This window comes from Myodes glareolus, chromosome 26 (assembly GCF_982192425.1).
Source record: "Myodes glareolus chromosome 26, mMyoGla1.1, whole genome shotgun sequence".
Taxonomy (NCBI): domain Eukaryota; kingdom Metazoa; phylum Chordata; class Mammalia; order Rodentia; family Cricetidae; genus Myodes; species Myodes glareolus.
Genome location: NC_142051.1, coordinates 43,210,570 through 43,227,805, shown reverse-complemented (window position 1 = coordinate 43,227,805; position 17,236 = coordinate 43,210,570).

Below are 17,236 nucleotides of genomic sequence, written 5' to 3'. Positions count from 1 at the left end.
GCTTGTTGCCCCAGCACTGCCATTATCCCACGGTGTTCCTGTGGATGCTCACATCTCCCCGGGAGAGCCTCTGTGGGAGACTGTGAGTGACAGCCAACTGCCACCCCTTGGAGCCTCTGCAGCTATGCACCCACGCCATGCCTTCCCCGGGCTTCTCTGCGACTACGGAGCACGGGCCTTCTGTGTCCAGAAGGGGCTCTGCAAGCCTGAGAAAGGCAAAGGCGGTCTCTCACACCAAGCCCTCGTGCAGCGTCCCTCACCCCTCCCTGCACAGGCCTGCACACTCTAGTGACATCACGTCCCTCTTTTCCTCAGGCGTCGGGATCCTCGGAGTGAGCTCTGCACTCGGGAGATGCTTGCCCACAGGAAGTATAAACCACTAATAAAGAACCAAAATGACGTTGACTTGAATGATGTCCAGGGACGCAGTAAAATTCCATTCCCTTATCCACAACTCCTGTGTTTCTGTGCCCAGGGCATCTAAGAGGGGTAGAGCACCAAGTAAACAATAGGAAGACCCCCTGCTGGTTCACGGTGTGGCCAGGCCAAATGTTTGGCACCTGACTGGCTCACCGGCCTGAGATGAAACTAAGCGCAGGTATAGTCGGTGTGCCACAGCCACCCTGAGCACTGCTGAACTCAAGACATTGCTGGATGTTAAATATTCTGAGGCTACAATTTGCTTTTCGCTGAAAGCCAGCAAAAGCGGGGGACTAACTTGGCCTCGTGGGGCTGATAAAAAGTCAAATAAAGACAAGAGAACTAGCCACAAATCCCGAGAGATTTTTGTCTCAAATTTTCAGAAGTTCTTGGTGGATTCTAACTTCCTCTTCTTACTGATCATAGAGGCGTTTGGAGCCTGAGCAAAGGGCTTTTCTCAAAGGCAGAGGGGCTTCCTAGGACACTGCTTTTTTGTTTGTTTGTTTTGTTTCATTTTGTTTTTGTTTGGAAAGCGGCAATTCCTGCTGGCCCCTTGGTGTCTCAAAGCCTGACTTAGAGAATCCAATCAAATGGCCCCAAACAATGTCCAGAACCTTACACAACTGACAAAACCCATGGGTAGCTGCTCACCCGAGACCTCAGATCATCCTTAAGGAAAGGGCGGGCTCATACCAAGACCCTTTCAGTTCAGTGGACAAGAAACTGGCCATGACCAGGAAAGCCACCTATGTGCAGCCCTTCCCCTGCGGATCTGAGTGTTTGCCCAAAATGTCTGTCTACGCTAGAAGCCTGGTCCCCAGCGGGGATGCTAAGAAGTGGTCGACCCTTCATGAGGTGGACTCTTACCCCCCAAAAGTACTAATGAAGCCCACAAGAGTAAGCTATACAACAAAGCAAACACACACTCTTGGGGTTTTCCTTTCTGCTCCTCTGCGGTGCTGTGAGCCATCAAGGGGAACCCCTGAGCAGGTGCTGGTTCCGTGATTCTAAATCTCCAAAACCACGAGTTAAATAAACAGGTTGGCACTGTGCTCACACAGGGGGTTTTGGGCTGACAACTGAGGAGCCCTATTTGTACCAGAAGTGTACAAAGGCCATCTTAGGGACGGCTAAGCAGAAATGGAAACTATCTGCAGGATCAGGACCAGGAGTGGGATACACTTTGCTGATAATCACAACCATTGAAGACAGAGATGATGGGAGTCCTATCACCGTTATCAAATTAAGCGTTGTTTTGGTGACTTCAATTTGCCATGGGACAAATGTGTAAAAAAACAGATCAGATTGAATGCAGGCCGGACACCTTTGGAAGTAAGGACAAAACACAGCCGATTAAAGTTGTCTCACAGGCAGCAGCGTAATCCCGTGAGCGCTGAGTGTACCTGAGGCAAAACTCACAAAAGTCGGTGGAGACAAAGTTACCCTCAGAGGCTCTCCAAGCAAACCCGGCCCTGAAGTGACTGACATGCACAAAAACACTGTGAGAAATATTTGTCTATATTAAAGGCTTCCCAACTTGATCACATGAGAGAATGGCGAGGGACTAAAGGCCAGATGCCCAATATCCAGACGAGAGGGACTTTGTCCAGAAGAAGCAAGGGGTCAGTCTTAGCTGTGTCTGATAGTATTTAGTCTGTGGAGACCTCTGGTCAGAAGCACAAAGACACAAACCTGCCATTCCTCTTTAAATATTACTTTACAAAAAGAAGGAGGAGGAGAGAGAGAGGAGAGAGAAGCAAAATGAGACTGGATTGGGAGCTTGAACAAGAACTCGAAGGAAGACAGAAGTCAGGAAGGGACTCGCTCTCTAGAAGGGAAGACAGGATGCTGACGGAAGTTTTTTGAGTAACTTAGATGTCCAGACATGTAGAAAAGGATTTACACATCCTTTTCTCAAATCACAATGAAATAAAGTAGATTGATGGTATCAGAGAAGCAAAAGGAAAAAATGATTCCTTCTAAAGGAAAAGCTGAGGACGCCTGCCGAAAGTCAACGGTGCAAATCGCAGTGACCAACAACCAGAGACCAGAGAAGCGACCTGGAATGTACTAGAAGGACACTTAAGAAAAATCATACAGGAGCAGCAAGAATCCCTAAACAAATGGAGGTCAGAGGAAACAAAAAAAAAAAAAAAAGGAAACTCGAGCAGCCTATGGGGCAGCTGAAGGAAGGAAGACGAGGTTTGGTGATGGGGCAGGGTGGCAGGGTGCAGGATAGAGGAGATGCCACCGAGAGACCGAGAGGAGCCACACCAAAACACTAGAAAGAGAGAAGGGTGCCAGAGGCAAGGAGTTCAGCGAGCGACATTTTTATTCACCTTAGTCCCATTACGCTGCCCTTTGGAGGTTTTTAAAAAGAAAAGGTGAAGTAGGTTCACCTGAGCATTCACCTGCGCACAGGGCTGCCTTTCAAACGTACAGTTCTGTCTGTGTTCGGATGACTCAGTACGGAAAGAAAGACCTTCCTCTCAGCCTTTGTGATACGAAAATATATCAATACAAACTTTGAAAATATATACTACATTAAAAAATAATTAAAAATAAAGTGGAAACAAACTGAGGAAGACATCTGACATCAACCTGAGGCCTATACACACACACACACACACACACACACACACACACACATGCATATACATACATAAACACACACACAAATACACATGCATATGCACACACAAACATATACACATAAAAACATATATATACACATAAACCCATACACAAACACACAAACTAAAAACATACACAAAAACACACAAATATACACACACAGACACACTACAAAAAATAAACAAACAAAACAACAAGAACCTTGTACATTTTAAACTGATTAAAATTGTGGAAAAACTTTATATATTTCACTACAACTTTTAAAGAGTTGTGTGCTTTATTGTGTCTCTGTGTGTGTGTATATTAGCAGGACAGTAAAAAGAACATTACAAAATGTTTATTTTTAAAAGAAAATACTTATTACAAGAACAAGGTGTCTGTAGTTTTATGCCCTTAGTCTTTTTACAGCATAGTTTATTTTGTCTGGAGACTTTCTGGCACCCCTTGGAATATGCACAGACACCTAGGCAGCTGATGAAGGGGCTGAGAGCCAAATAGAAGACCCAGGGGACTGAGAAAATGCGCATATATTTGAGAGTCTGAGAGCTGAAAAAGCACCGCCTAGATTTAACTTGGGTCTGAGCTAGCAAGTCTGGGACCACGAGCATTGTATGTTTATGGTGTGCTTTTCAGTGCTTTGTGTAGTAAACAAAGGGTGGCTTCGGGGAGGGATGGGGGATCAGAAGTTGACTTGGCCACTTAGGAACTGTCTGTTTGACTTCAGGAAAGTGTCTTGCCTTCTCTGAGTTCTTTGCCATGTGTAATACACGAATAGTACCTGCCCGCTTCTATTATGAATACCTCTTTTTTATTAGGTACTTGTGAAGGGCCAGGCACTTGGAACACACATGCCGCTTTTGTCAAGTTGGGAGCATAGGCCCCAGCACCTCGCATCTATCCCAGCCCCCAGGCCTGGTCTGGACTCCAAATCCCAGCAGGACCACTCCCCAGGGTATTTAAGTGATCTCCCGAAAGAGAGAAACACGTGATCTCCCTTTCTTCTTGGGGGGGGGGGTCGTTTCTCGGGGCCACCCGAGAGCACAGAACTCCCATTAAACCTGGATATTTCTTAATTTGGCTTGTTTTGATTTGGCTTGATTGGGAATTTTTGCGTCGGCAGGGAGTTCACGGTAGGAAATATTCCTAACACTTTTAGCGTCATTTGGTCCTCACAAGTGTCCTGAGAGTCAGGCATGATCCCTGTCATACAAATTAGGAAACCAAGGGAGATGCCATCGGTGTGTGCTCTGGTTTTCTTTCTGTTATTATGATTTAAAATATATATATAATTAATATATATAATGTAAAAATATAATATATATTAATTTTTAAAAAACTGACAAGAAGCTGCTTAGGAGAGAAGGGGTTTATTTTAGCTACAGCATAGCATTGTGGGGAATTCACAATGCAGGAGTTATAGGAGGCTGGTCACATCATCTTGTGAAAAGTGACTGCCTCCAAAAGACCCTTACAGAATGATTCTCCACTCCACCAGGTCCATTGGCCAGCTTTCTCTGCCCCTTGGAGTATCTAAATGATACCATTCAGGTCCTCTTTACCCCTGGCCTGTTTGGGAGCTCAACCCATAGAATACCTAGACATAAAAAGAGAGAAAGGGGTACTTAGGCACCATAAGCCCCCTCGAATGGAATGTAATTTTAGCAGCAGCTGCATCCCTTCGCCTGAGCTGTAGTCCTGTGTCCAACTCCTTCAACTGAAACAAATGAACAAAACCCCTTGGACTCACATAAGTTACGAGAGAGATGGGAAGAAACGCTTTCAGCTTATTAAAACCCCTGGGACACTCAGCAAACGTTTCTGCCCCCCAAGTCCTGGTTCAGGACTCCAGCTTTCCCCGGGGGTGCTGGGAGCTCACCCTTGCCCCGCAGCAGCTGCTTCCAACTTCTGGCTGTTGTAAGGATCAAAATGCCCCTCGTGCCCCTGCCCACACCTCTGCATATCATCCCTTCCCTTCTTACAGCCTTCTCTTGAAGGCTCGATGGTACCCAGACCTGCCCAGAGGTCCCAGCAACCCCTAAGAGGGCAGAAAATCAAATATTTATAGAGGAGATGCCATTTTCTGGGCCATGTGCTAAGCCGTTTCCAGTCCCCCTCCTCCCTGTAATACTGTGAGCCGATATTCTCCGGTCACAAAGTAAACAACTTGAGGCTGAGAAATGAAATGTGGACCCAACTCCAGGTCACATAGATTTTCTAGTCCCCCTCCCTCTGTTGCCACAAAGACCACACTGTTTGCTGCCTTAAGTGGCCTTTAACACAAATAACCATAGGGACCATAGCCCTCCAAGCTTGCCCGAGGCATGTCAGAAAAAGAGAACCCTCCCCACTGCCTAGGCTGAGGGTGTAGCATCTTAGTGGCAAATGGACTTTCCATGAATGGAAACAGCCTTTCCCTTTTGCTAGAAGAGACAGGATTTCACATGAATGTGTGATGCCTGGCCAGGAGCCAAGAATAAAAGCAGGAAATGGGAGCCCAAGTGAGATAACTACCCTGGACATGGTGGGGAGGGGCAGGACAAACAGAGCCCATTCAAGTTTGCAAAGCATCAGAGAGCCCAGTGGGTTAGGGACGGCCTTCGGGGAGACCCAGAGACCTTAGGGGGAGGGGAGTGGCAGCCTTGGCAGAGAGTAGACTAAGCGCTGGCAGAGCAATTAGCGGGTGGGGCAAACGGGCAGGAAACCACAGAATAAGGCGAAACCCAAGAGTGGGCACCTGAAACGTTAAAAGAAAAATAATAACAGTGTCGTACACACATAGGCCAGTATTTGTGCTTGGTAGCCGAAACCGGCTGACCCAATGACTTCAAATGAGAAACACATGGAGTCAGAGGCAGCTGCCTGGGGTTTAGCAGATGGAGACACGGCCGGGCCCCGCGGGCATTTGGGAGAAGGAGGAGTACTCAGGAGAGAGAGAGCTCAGAATTCTAAATGAAGAGATGGGATGAATGAGTCCAGCAGGCTCCCCCCACCCCCCCTACCCCCAAACCCCCACCCCCTACCCTATCCCTCTCCCCCACCCCCCCCATTCCCATACAGGGCAATCCTGAGACCCAACGGGACAGTACCAGCCTACAGCTCTGATGCTATAAATTCCTGACAGTTCCCAGCCACTTAACGCCCTGATTCCCACCCCTTTTACACATTACCCCTCCTAATTCTCCCGACCACTCTGCAAGTTAGCCTCCGTGTCCCCTTCATAGAGATTTGGAAACCGAGGCTTACAGAGTTTATTGTAGCTTACCCAAGGTCACAGAGGTCACTGATGGGTAGCCAAGAAAGGAAGTTGACCTGGGTTTGCCTTCTGTGGCACATCCCAAAATGTGGGTTTTCAAAATGGCTAAAACAGGCGTGGGACAGGAGCAAATGATTCCTGCGGAAGAGGTAGCCTTGGACTTCAGTGAGAAACCTCGCTGGCTGCTGAATGGAGCTCTTCCATTTCGCCGGCACCTTGACGCCTCTAAGCTCTAGAATCCCAGACAACAAGGAAGCGTGTTTTTTTTTTCCAAGCCCAGTAGTACATGGTCCAACCATTCATATATTCATTTCTTCATTCAACAAGCATTTATCAAGCCCCTGTTTGTTGCCAAGGACCTGTATGCTATGAAACCATTTTCCCCATGAGCCTGGTTTGTGTTCTCTTAGGGCTTGCTTTTGTTTTGTTTTTCCATTTCAGTGCATTTCCACTTAACTTGCTGCATTGGACCCTCACACATGCCCCAAAGTCGCAGCTCAGCTAACAATCAACACCCTGCTCTCTTGAAAGCGTTTATGATGACACAACAGCCCTGTGCCTTGCCGAATGGTCCTCAGTCTCCCTCCCAGCTGTGAAGTCCTCTGCTTCAGCAGAAATGAACAGGGAAGGCTCTTTATGGTCAGTTCTCCGAGCTGAAGAAGGAAACTGAGAGGGAGCTTTGTATAAAGCTCTAGAGGGGAAGAAAAAAAAAACCGATTTGACTGGTTTTCATAGAAATCTAAAAACCTGGGAGGAGGGCATGAAATGTTTTCAGAAGTCAAAACTTTCTGACCAGAAGGGTGAGACCAAGCGGCAGGTTCATGTTGGCTCAGCAGCAACTGCTGAACAGCACTTAGTGGCTGACATGGGAAACTGCCACTATTTCCCATCATCCTGTGCGCCTGCTGGCTGGTTCATCCACGCGCCCCTCTGGCAGGGTCTAGGTGGTCCGGGAGACCATCTATGCATGTCTGAGGACTCACCTGGGGTGAGTGAGGTGTCTCTCCTGCAAGGGGCTAACCCAGGCTTCTTCACACCATGAGAGGGGTCTCACCGCAAGGGAGGACACACACTTTCAGAGATTTTTCTGCATAGCTGTGGCTCCTATCCCTGTGGCCAGATCAAATGACACAGGTGGCCCTAATTCAAGCAGCGGAACGAGCTCCTCATCTTCACTGTGGGATCTGCAAAACAATGCACCTGTTTCCTTTTCTCTCAGCTGCGTGGGTTTGCGCCAACTGATACCCTCGGGTTTCAGCTCTCTCCAGAAATTGCTTCTGTCTCCGCTCTCTCTCGGGGACACTTCTTCCCAGAGACACCATGGCCTGTTTTGACTCTTATAATATAGGGCTATAACGCTCAGCTCACAACAGAAATGTTTTCTCACGGTTCTGGAGAGAGTCTAGAATCCAAAGTCAGATTCTGCTGAAGCCCTGCCCTCCTTTGGGGTCACAATGGCCTGTTTTCTCGTGTGTGTGTGTGTGTGTGTGTGTGTGTGTGTGTGCTTATATATGTGTTGCTGTTGTTTAGTTGGTGTTGATCTTATTTGTTTGGGGGAATTTGTTATGCATAAACGTGTGTGGTGTATTCATGTTCCAATGTATGTGGGCACACATGGGAAAGCACATGTATGTGCATATAAATAGCACCCAGAGCCCAGCAGGTCCACATGGAACACCAAGGACACTAGTTTCAGGGGGAGAGAGTTAGAAAACAACACTGGGAAGGGAGAGTCTATCGATGCGGGGTTACTTCCTCTGGGTGTAGGGTTTCACACTCTGACAAGGACCCTGAGACCAGGGCAAAGGTGCTGCTAAGGTGGATGGTACGGGAGTATTGTCTGTAATCCGTCAATCATATTTTAAATAAATGCTGATTGGCCAGGCAGGAAGTATAGGTGGGAAAACCAGACAGGAAGTAGAGGTGATGCAATGAGAACAGGAGGATTCTGGGAAGCAGGAAGTTCCCTACACCATTCCTGCCCAGATCACCGAAGAAGCAACATGTGAGCTGACAGCTGGAAAAGGTACCAAGCCATATGGCTAACATAGATCAGAATAATGGGTTAATATAAACTACAAGAGTTAACAAGAAGCCTGAGCTAATGGGCCAATCAGTTTATAACCTAATGTAGACTTTGTGTGATTTTCTTTGGGACTTGCCGGCTGTGGGGTACTGGGCGGGATAGAAACCCCAACAAGTCGGCCCCTCATGTTACAGGTGGAGAAATGACGGCCCAGACTCACGCAGGGAATTCCAGCGCTTTATGGAGGGGATGGAAAAAGAGACCAATGGGCTAGGGAAAGCGAGCATGCTAATGTCAATTGTCCTGGTTTGCTTTCTGACGCTGGGACAACGTCAAATCTGGGTCACTCGCTGAAACTTCAGGACTGGATGGCGAAAACAAACCATGGGCATCCGTCTGTCCACCTATCCTTCACCGTCCCATGAGGCTTCTCTGTGCAGATGAGAAAATGGGGACTCAAGAGGGCAGCAGATCCCAGAGACACGGGAGTTTGAGAGAATCCCTGTACCGCCTTAGAGCTGAGAGTGCAATCTGTGTCTGCCAAAGCCGGCCCCATTCCTGGGTGCCCAAGCACCGTCATTTTCCACGGAGCCAGTTGGAAACAAGTCCTTGACTGGAACCAGCTTGAGGCGGCTTCTGCCCTTGTTTCTGGGCAAAACAACAGGAATCGCGATGTGTTTCCATCACCTACACTAAGATTCTGTGTGTTAAACCTCTGCTTGGGTGGCCAGGGAAAACATCTTGAGTTGGGATTAGGTCTCAAATATCAGGTTTTGAATAGGACTCCATTCCATTCCTGTCCCATAGATGGACTCCCTGGATGGCATCCCTGTTAACCTGAGGAAACAGCCCCTACACAAAGAAGGCCTTGACAGAGTGTGGTCAACACACGGCCAGAATGAGATGCAGTGTAGATGATCCCCTTCTGAAAAAGTTTCACTCCCACCACAAATTACAGAATAAACAGAGACGGGCCAAGACCACTCACAAGTGAAAAACAGGAAAGCCACAAGGCTAAGGACAAAGGAAGGAGAGTGGTTTTCATGAGACCAGACCAGAAAACACAGATCTTTCCATCTGCTCTGCCTGACTTTCCACCCATCACCTCCAGCCCTCAAGAATTTTAAAAAGCCAATTTTAGGGCTGGAGAGATGGCTCAGTGGTTAAGAGCATTGCCTGCTTTTCAAAAGGTCCTGAGTTCAATTCCCGGCAACAACATGGTGGCTCACAACTATCTGTAATGAGGTCTGTTGCCCTCTTCTGGCCTGCAGACATACACACAGACAGAATATTTTATACATAATAAATAAATAAATATTTTTTTTAAAAAATGCCAATTTTAAAAAGCATAACTATAAACTCTTCCATCTGAGACAGAGTCATTAAAGGGAAGTAAAGCATGTATCAAAGGCTGCAAGTTGCCAAGTAACTGGAGCTAAGTGATGGGCATCCCCAGATTCACCTAGAGAGAAGCCCCCAGGCCCACACCTCCATCTGCCCTCCAGATCTACATCTGGAAATCTACAGCAGCCCAGATACCAACAGGGACTTAAAAGGCAAGAGAAGAGGGAATGGGGCTTTTAAAACAGGCTGGAGAGATGACTTGGTGCTTGCTGCTCTTCCAAAGGATGTGGGATTCCATCCCCAGCACCCACTACCAGTCCCCCAGGGGACCCATCGTCCTCTTCTGGCCTCCGGAGGCACTGCACACAACCTGCAGATAGTGCACAAGACATACACGCAGGTAAAATACCTATACTCAAAATAATAAAAAACAATTTTTTTTAAACTAGGGCAATAGGTGACCGCAGCAAAGCGTGGTGATGGAGTTTGCAGAGGGAAGCTGCCCCCTCAACATCGCATGGCTCTAGGGCCTTCCCTGGACACTGGAGCTTTGTAGCTAGGAACTCCAAGCAAGTTCCTCAACCTCTCAGCTCCTTCTGTGCAGTTAAAGTGCTAACAATAAACCCTGTATCAGAGCTGCCAGAAAGACCCTCAGGTCTATATCAGCGGCCCTCGGCAGCTGCCCATGGGTCGTCTACCTAGAAAAGTAGGGAAACCAAAGCTGTTCCTCAAACTTAAGCAATCTGTATGACTCTGGATTCTGAGGAAACCTAGAATTATGCAGGCATCCTCCAGTTCCCCAGATCTAGAACATGGGGATGGCTGTGGGAAAGACGTGAGCCTCCTGCTGTGAGTCCTGGAGACCCAAGCAGAGCAAACACCCAAAGCAAGAACGGGAAATGGGAGGAAAGAGGAAGTGGAATTAGGAGGGAGGGCAGGAGTTGAGGACTCTCGCAGTGTCAGAGACAGGACATATATGTACAAACACACATGCATGCATACAGATCCTCACACACATACACACATTCATACATGCACACACACATACACATACAGATACTCACACACATACATGCACATACACATGCACACATATACACATATACATCCTCACACACACATACAGACAGGTACATACACGTGTACATACACCTGCACATGTGCATACAAGCACACACATGCACACATGTATACATACACACACTAACAACACATACACATATGTGCACATACACACACATGCACACAGGTACATGCACAAGCACACACACACAATGCACCTGCATGCATACACATACAGACACATACACACAAGTGCACTATGACTTCATCCTTTCCATGACTGCACAATAATCAGGTACCACTAACATCCTCATTTGACAGACAAAGAGCCTGGGATTTCCAGGCATCCTGTGACCCAAGCCAGACTCACTGAAAAAAAAAATGGAGGAACCAGGATGCCGACCCAAGGGGCCTCTCTAACCACATTGTACTGTCAGGTGAGCACACACAGCTGTGTCTGTCCTCTCGCCCCCAGTGGTGATGGTTCATCTTCACGATCAAGCTGACTGGATTCAGAATTACCTGGGAGTCTTACCACAGGGTAAGGGTTTCCAGAAAGGTTTGACTGAGAAGAAAACACCCACTCTGAGTGTGGGCAGCACCATCCCGTGGGCAGGGATCTCAGGATGACAGGAAAAGAAGAGAACTGAACCCAGCGTGCATCCCCCTCTGCTTCCTCATTGCAGACATATGTGCCCCAGCATCTCATCTTCCCACATCACGCCTTTCCCACCGTGGACTGCGTCCCCTCAAACCACGAGCCAAAATAAACTCTCTTTTCCTTAACTGGCTTTTGTCGGGTACTTAGTCCCAACCATGAGAAACACAATTAATAGACTCGGTTGACTTTTGTGCAGAATGGGGCTTGTACTGGAATTGCTTTCAATTTTTCTACATTTAATTCGAAGTTGGCTGTTGACTTGCTCTAAACTGCCTTAATTATGTTTAAGCATATCCCTTATATCCCTTATATCCCTTATCTCTCCAAGACTTTTATCGTGAGGGGGTGTTGGATTTTTGTTTGGATTTTGCTGAAAAGGCTTTTTCAGCATCATTTTTTTACTTTAAGTTTGTTTATATGGTAGATTGCATTTAATGATTTCCATATATTGAACTATCCCTGCATCTCTGGTATGAAGCCCTCTTCGTCATGGTGAATGATATTCTTGATGTGTTCTTAGATTCAGTTTAGGAATGTTTCATTGGATATTTTTGCATATATATCTATGAGGGAAGTTGATTTGTAATTTTCTTTCTTTGTTGGGTCTTTATGTGGTCTGGGTACCAAGATGACAATGGGCTCATAAAATGAATTTGGCAATGTTTTTTTTTCTTTTTCTATTTTGTGGGATAACTTGAGGAGAATTGGCATTAGCTTTTCTTTGGGAGTCTGGCAGAATTCTGCTCTAAACTCATCTGTCCTGGGCTTTTTCTATTGTTGGAAGATTTTTAATGACTGCTTCTATTTCACTAGGGGATTATAGGTCTATTTAGATTGTCTATCTGATCTTGATTTAATCTTGGTAAGCGGTATCTATCAAGAAAATTATCCATTTCTTTTAGATTTTCCAATTTTGTGAAGTACAGGTTTTGAAAGTATGACTTAATGATTCTTTGAATTTCTTCAGTGTCTGTTGTTATGTCCCCCTTTTTATTTCTAATTGTGTTAATTTGGATATTCTCTCTGTCTTTTAGTTAGTTTGGCTAAGTGTTTGTCTATCTTGCTTATTTTCTCAAAGAACGAACTCTTTATTTCACTGATTCTTTGTAAATTTTTTTTGTTTCTATTTTATTGAGTTCAGCCCTTAGGTTGATTATTTACCTCCATTTACTCCTCTTCAGGGAGCTTGCTTCTTTTCGTTCTAGAGCTTTCGGGTGCGCTGTTAGGTTGCTAGCATGAGATCTCAGTTTCTTTATGCAGGCACTCAGTGCTATGAGCTTTCCTCTTAGCACAGTTTTTATGGTGTCCCATGAGTCTAGGTATGTTGTACCTTCATTTTCATTGAATTCTAGAAAGGCACTTCTGGAAGCTCCTGTCCACCCACGTTGGATCGCAGGGCTTCATGGCAGCTTAGGTTCTGAAAACACAAAGTACGGTCTTCCTCTCCCATGCTCCCTCCATGACGCTATCCACCATATATCATGGTGAAGCCCTGGGGCCTTCCCCAGAGCGCAGCAGACACCGGCACCATGATCTTGAGTCCCCAAAACCATGAATGAAACCAACCTCTTTCCATAAAAAGAACACAGCTTCGTGAATTTTGTTATATGAACGCTAAATGCAAATGCAGGAACACCCTCTCTTCTCTCTTCACCCGGGCTGTCCCCAGAAGCAGGAGGCCCACACATTACCTCTAGGGTAAGGAGGAGCCATGGCCCAGCTTAGAAATATGCCTAGAAAGCTGTGTACATTAACATAGCTACTTACATAGTACCCGGTTCATCATTGCAAGAGCAGCCGAATGTTAAACATGGCAGTGACCTAGACGTAGAAGAATCCCTGTCCTCCACCGCCATGTCTGTGACAGGCTCAACCCTGTGGTGTTATTGATGCAATAGAAAAATTAGTTATGATGTGGCAACAAAAATAATTTTATGGTTGGGGGTCACCACAACACGAGGAACTGTATTTAAGGGTTGCAGCATGAGGAAGGTTGAGAACCACTGGTCTGTAACAAGACTGCCGTGGGAATCCAATGAGTGGAGACTGACATGTAATAAACACTTCATACATAGACTTTTAGACATTTTATTATAAACACTATGTCCCGTAAAAACAATAACAGAGGAAAGCTAAATAAATTGCCCAACATTCAGAGCTAGTGATCAGCAAAGCCTCCTATACTGTAATGCAAGGAGGCAGAATCCCATCAAAGCAGAGAAAAATAAGCTGTTATTAGACGCTCTGTCCACCAGGGGGCAGAAGATGCAGGCATTAGAGAGGCATGACTGCCGCCCACTGATTTTATTATTATTATTATTATTATTATTATTATTATTTTATTTTCTTCTTGTCTGTTTTAAACGCTAAAAACTGAAAGTTTTGCCTAACCCGGTGGTCCATGTCTGTAATCACAACACGTGAGAGGTGGAGGCGGAAAGGCACGATTATCCTCCACTACACAGTGAGTTTGAGGCCAGCCTGGATTACATGAGACCTGTCTTTAAAAAAGAAATCAGAAACCTCAAACCTTAACGGTAGATTTTATGACAATTGTTAAAAAAAAAAATTGGTTCGACGGTTTTTTCTATTGCTACTGAAGAATGGACACTTGCTGTGTGTATCCAATATGACCACATCTGTCCATGTCCAGAGAGTTGTCCCGCAGTGAAATGCCACCAACAACATTGGACGACACGACACCTTCACCAGGTGAGCCCTATCTGGGCTGGGTCCACTGAATGCGGAAATGACGTTCACTAAGGAATGAGAGACAAAGACCCTCCGTCCATCCTGCCTGATTCTTGGCTGAATAGCTATGAGGTTCAGGTACAAGATGTGTGTCCGATGCCCGTGTGGTCTGCAGCATCGGACAGGGAAAGACAGGGGAGGGCTCAGAAAACTCTTGGAATAAAGACAGGCAGCTGAGGTTGGGGAGCCACACGGTGAGTGCTCTCTTGGGGTCACCGTGCTGTTGCTGGGGGTGTGCGGGGCTGGCAAGGATGGGTCCTTTTAGGAGATGACGATGTCACTCCGGTCTTAGAGGGTGCGGAAGGGCTCAGCACCTGCTGGACAAAAAGGAACACGTGTCCCAAGAAGAGAGAGCTATTCTGGACCCCAGGGTAGAGTACTGTGGCGAGAGACTCTACGGTGTGGACTGCCCGGTGTCTTTGGAAAGTAAGAAGGGAAGGAAAAGAGACAGCCTTGTCCCCACAAGCCTGAGAATAAGCATTTGAACTACGAACCCGTGGGGGAGACTTCAGATCCAAACCTATAAAGGGTGGGGCCTGGCTGGTGGGAACAGGTCACTGGAGGGGGAGGGGTCTTGGAGGTTATACAGCTGCTGGTCCAGGCTCTCCATCTGTCTCACTGAGACAGTCTTTGTTTCCTGTTCTCTCCTCCCCAAACTCCCCCACTCCTTCCCTAGTATGAAGGAGCGAAATCCTCCCAAAATTGTGAGTTAAAATTAACCTTTTATCTTGGGATGGTTAGTTCTTCATTTATTTTTATTTTATATGCATTGGTGTTTTGCCATGGGTGTTGAGTCCCCTGGAACTGGAACAGCTGTGAACCACCATGTGGTTGCTGGGAATTGAACCCAGGTCCTCTAAAGGAGCAGCCAGTGCTCTCAACCTCTGAGCCATCTCTCCAGGCCCTGGGATGGTTACTTTTTTAACTTAACCGTCAATCTGACATACCCATGGAAAAGTCTTAATTGAAGAATTGTTCCCATCAGGTAGGTGGGGGAGGCGTGTCAGCTTAATTGATATGGGAACACCCATTCCACGATGGTAGCACCATGCCTGCACAGGGGCCCTGGATTGAGGAGAAAGCAATCAAGCAGGCATGCACACCTTTACTCCTCTCTGCCCTTGATGGTGACCAGGCTCCTGACTCACTTCTCCACTCTGAAGAGCTGTCACCTGAAGGTGCACGTGTAAGCCCCTCCTCCCTCAGTGGCTTTCTCTCTGGGCATCTTACAAAGCAACAAGGAAAGCTAGAGTACCTCTCTTCAGGGCTTCCTGTCAGCTGTCTGGACACAGTGACCCCAAAGTGACCGAAAGATGAGTAAGGCTCTTGCCTGTAGACCCCCAGCTGGTCAGAGTGACGGACAAGGCAGTCAGTGGGAGCAGCACAGTCGGTGGGAGCAGCACAGTCGGTGGGAGCAGCACAGTCGGTGGGAGCAGCACAGTCGGTGGGAGCAGCACAGCCGGTGGGAGCAGCACAGCCAGTGGGAGCAGCACAGTCAGTGGGAGCAGCACAGTCAGTGGGAGCAGCACAGCCAGTGGGAGCAGCACAGCCAGTGGGAGCAGCACAATCACTGGAAGCAGACATCCTCATGACACAGCAGTGACCATGTGATCACACTGGCAGCCACAGAACAGAGGAGGGACATGCCGTTGACTAGGGATAGTTATGTCCTCATTACCACTTCCAGCCATTGTATTTGAATGTGAACGAGCCCTCCCGGAAGGTTCCATGGCCATTTACACTCCTTTCGTGAACAATCTTTTTAGAATCTTTGATCATACCCTTTATCTGAGAGTTCTCTGTAGAGCAGGCTAGCCCCCGTGGTTACCACAAAGTTGCTGAGAGTCTTCAGATGTAGAGTTGGGTGTCCGTGTGGTTATTGCAAACATCGGGAGATCTCAGATGTAGAGCAGGGTAGACCTATGGTTACCATGAGCATTGCCTTTTCCCCAGCCATTTGCCTTTCAAATGTTTCCAGGTTTCAAACATATGTTTTCATTTTTCATATACTCAAGCCTAGCAATGTTTTACCTTAAGGATTGGGCTTCACACTTCTTTCACATAAAGCTGTTTCCAGTCTCAGGTCGGGTAACTATTTGCTAGTATTTCCCTCGGCTTTATGGTTTTCATAATTTATGTTATTTTTAAATTTGTTCAAATCTATCCCTAGGGTATTAGGGGAAACCTGACATTTCTTAACCCTGTTTCCTGCTAATTAAAAATAAAAATAAAACCAAAGGGCAAAGACATGGTTCAGCAATCAAAAGTAATTGCTCCTCTTCCAAAGGACCCACATTTGGTTCGCAGCATCCATGTTGGGTAGATCACAACCACCTGTAACTCCAGTTCCAGAGCATCTTTGATGCTGTCTTCTGGCCTCTGTAGGCACACACACTACACACACACACACACACACACACACACACACACACACACACAAAACTTTAATTTAAAAATTAAAACTTCCCTTGCATAAACCATACACTGTAAACAGAAGTTTCTGTCTTGCCTGGTCCTGCAGCTGCTCAGTCCCAAGCAAACACACAGAGGCTTATATTAATTACAAACTGTTTGGCCTCTTAGCTCAGGCTTATTATTAACTAACTCTTACAACTTGAATTTGCCCATAAATCTTATCTATGTTTAGTCACGTGGCTTGGTACCTTTTCTCAGTGAGGCATTCTCATCTTGCTTCCTCTGCATCTGGCTGGTGACTGTGTCTCTGCCTTTCCTCTCTCCAGAATTCTTGTCTGGTTGCCCCGCCTATACTTCCTGCCTGGCTACTGACCAGCCAACCTTTTAATTAAATCAGTATGAGTGACAAATCTTTACAATATACAAGAACACTCTCCCACAGCAGTAGATGCATGATCTCTTAGGTTTTCTCTTCCATTCCTCCAGTTCTACAGGCCAGATGGCGACCATGGTTTGTTTGACACCTACTGGGGTATATTCTCCTCTTCCACCTCCACCTCCCCTCCCATAGCTTACAGGCTCTAAGACCCTGTGCGTATGAGTTGACCAGAGCTGGAAAGGCAGTCATCTACTGCCAGAGATCACACCCTCCCTCCATGCTGTCCTCTTG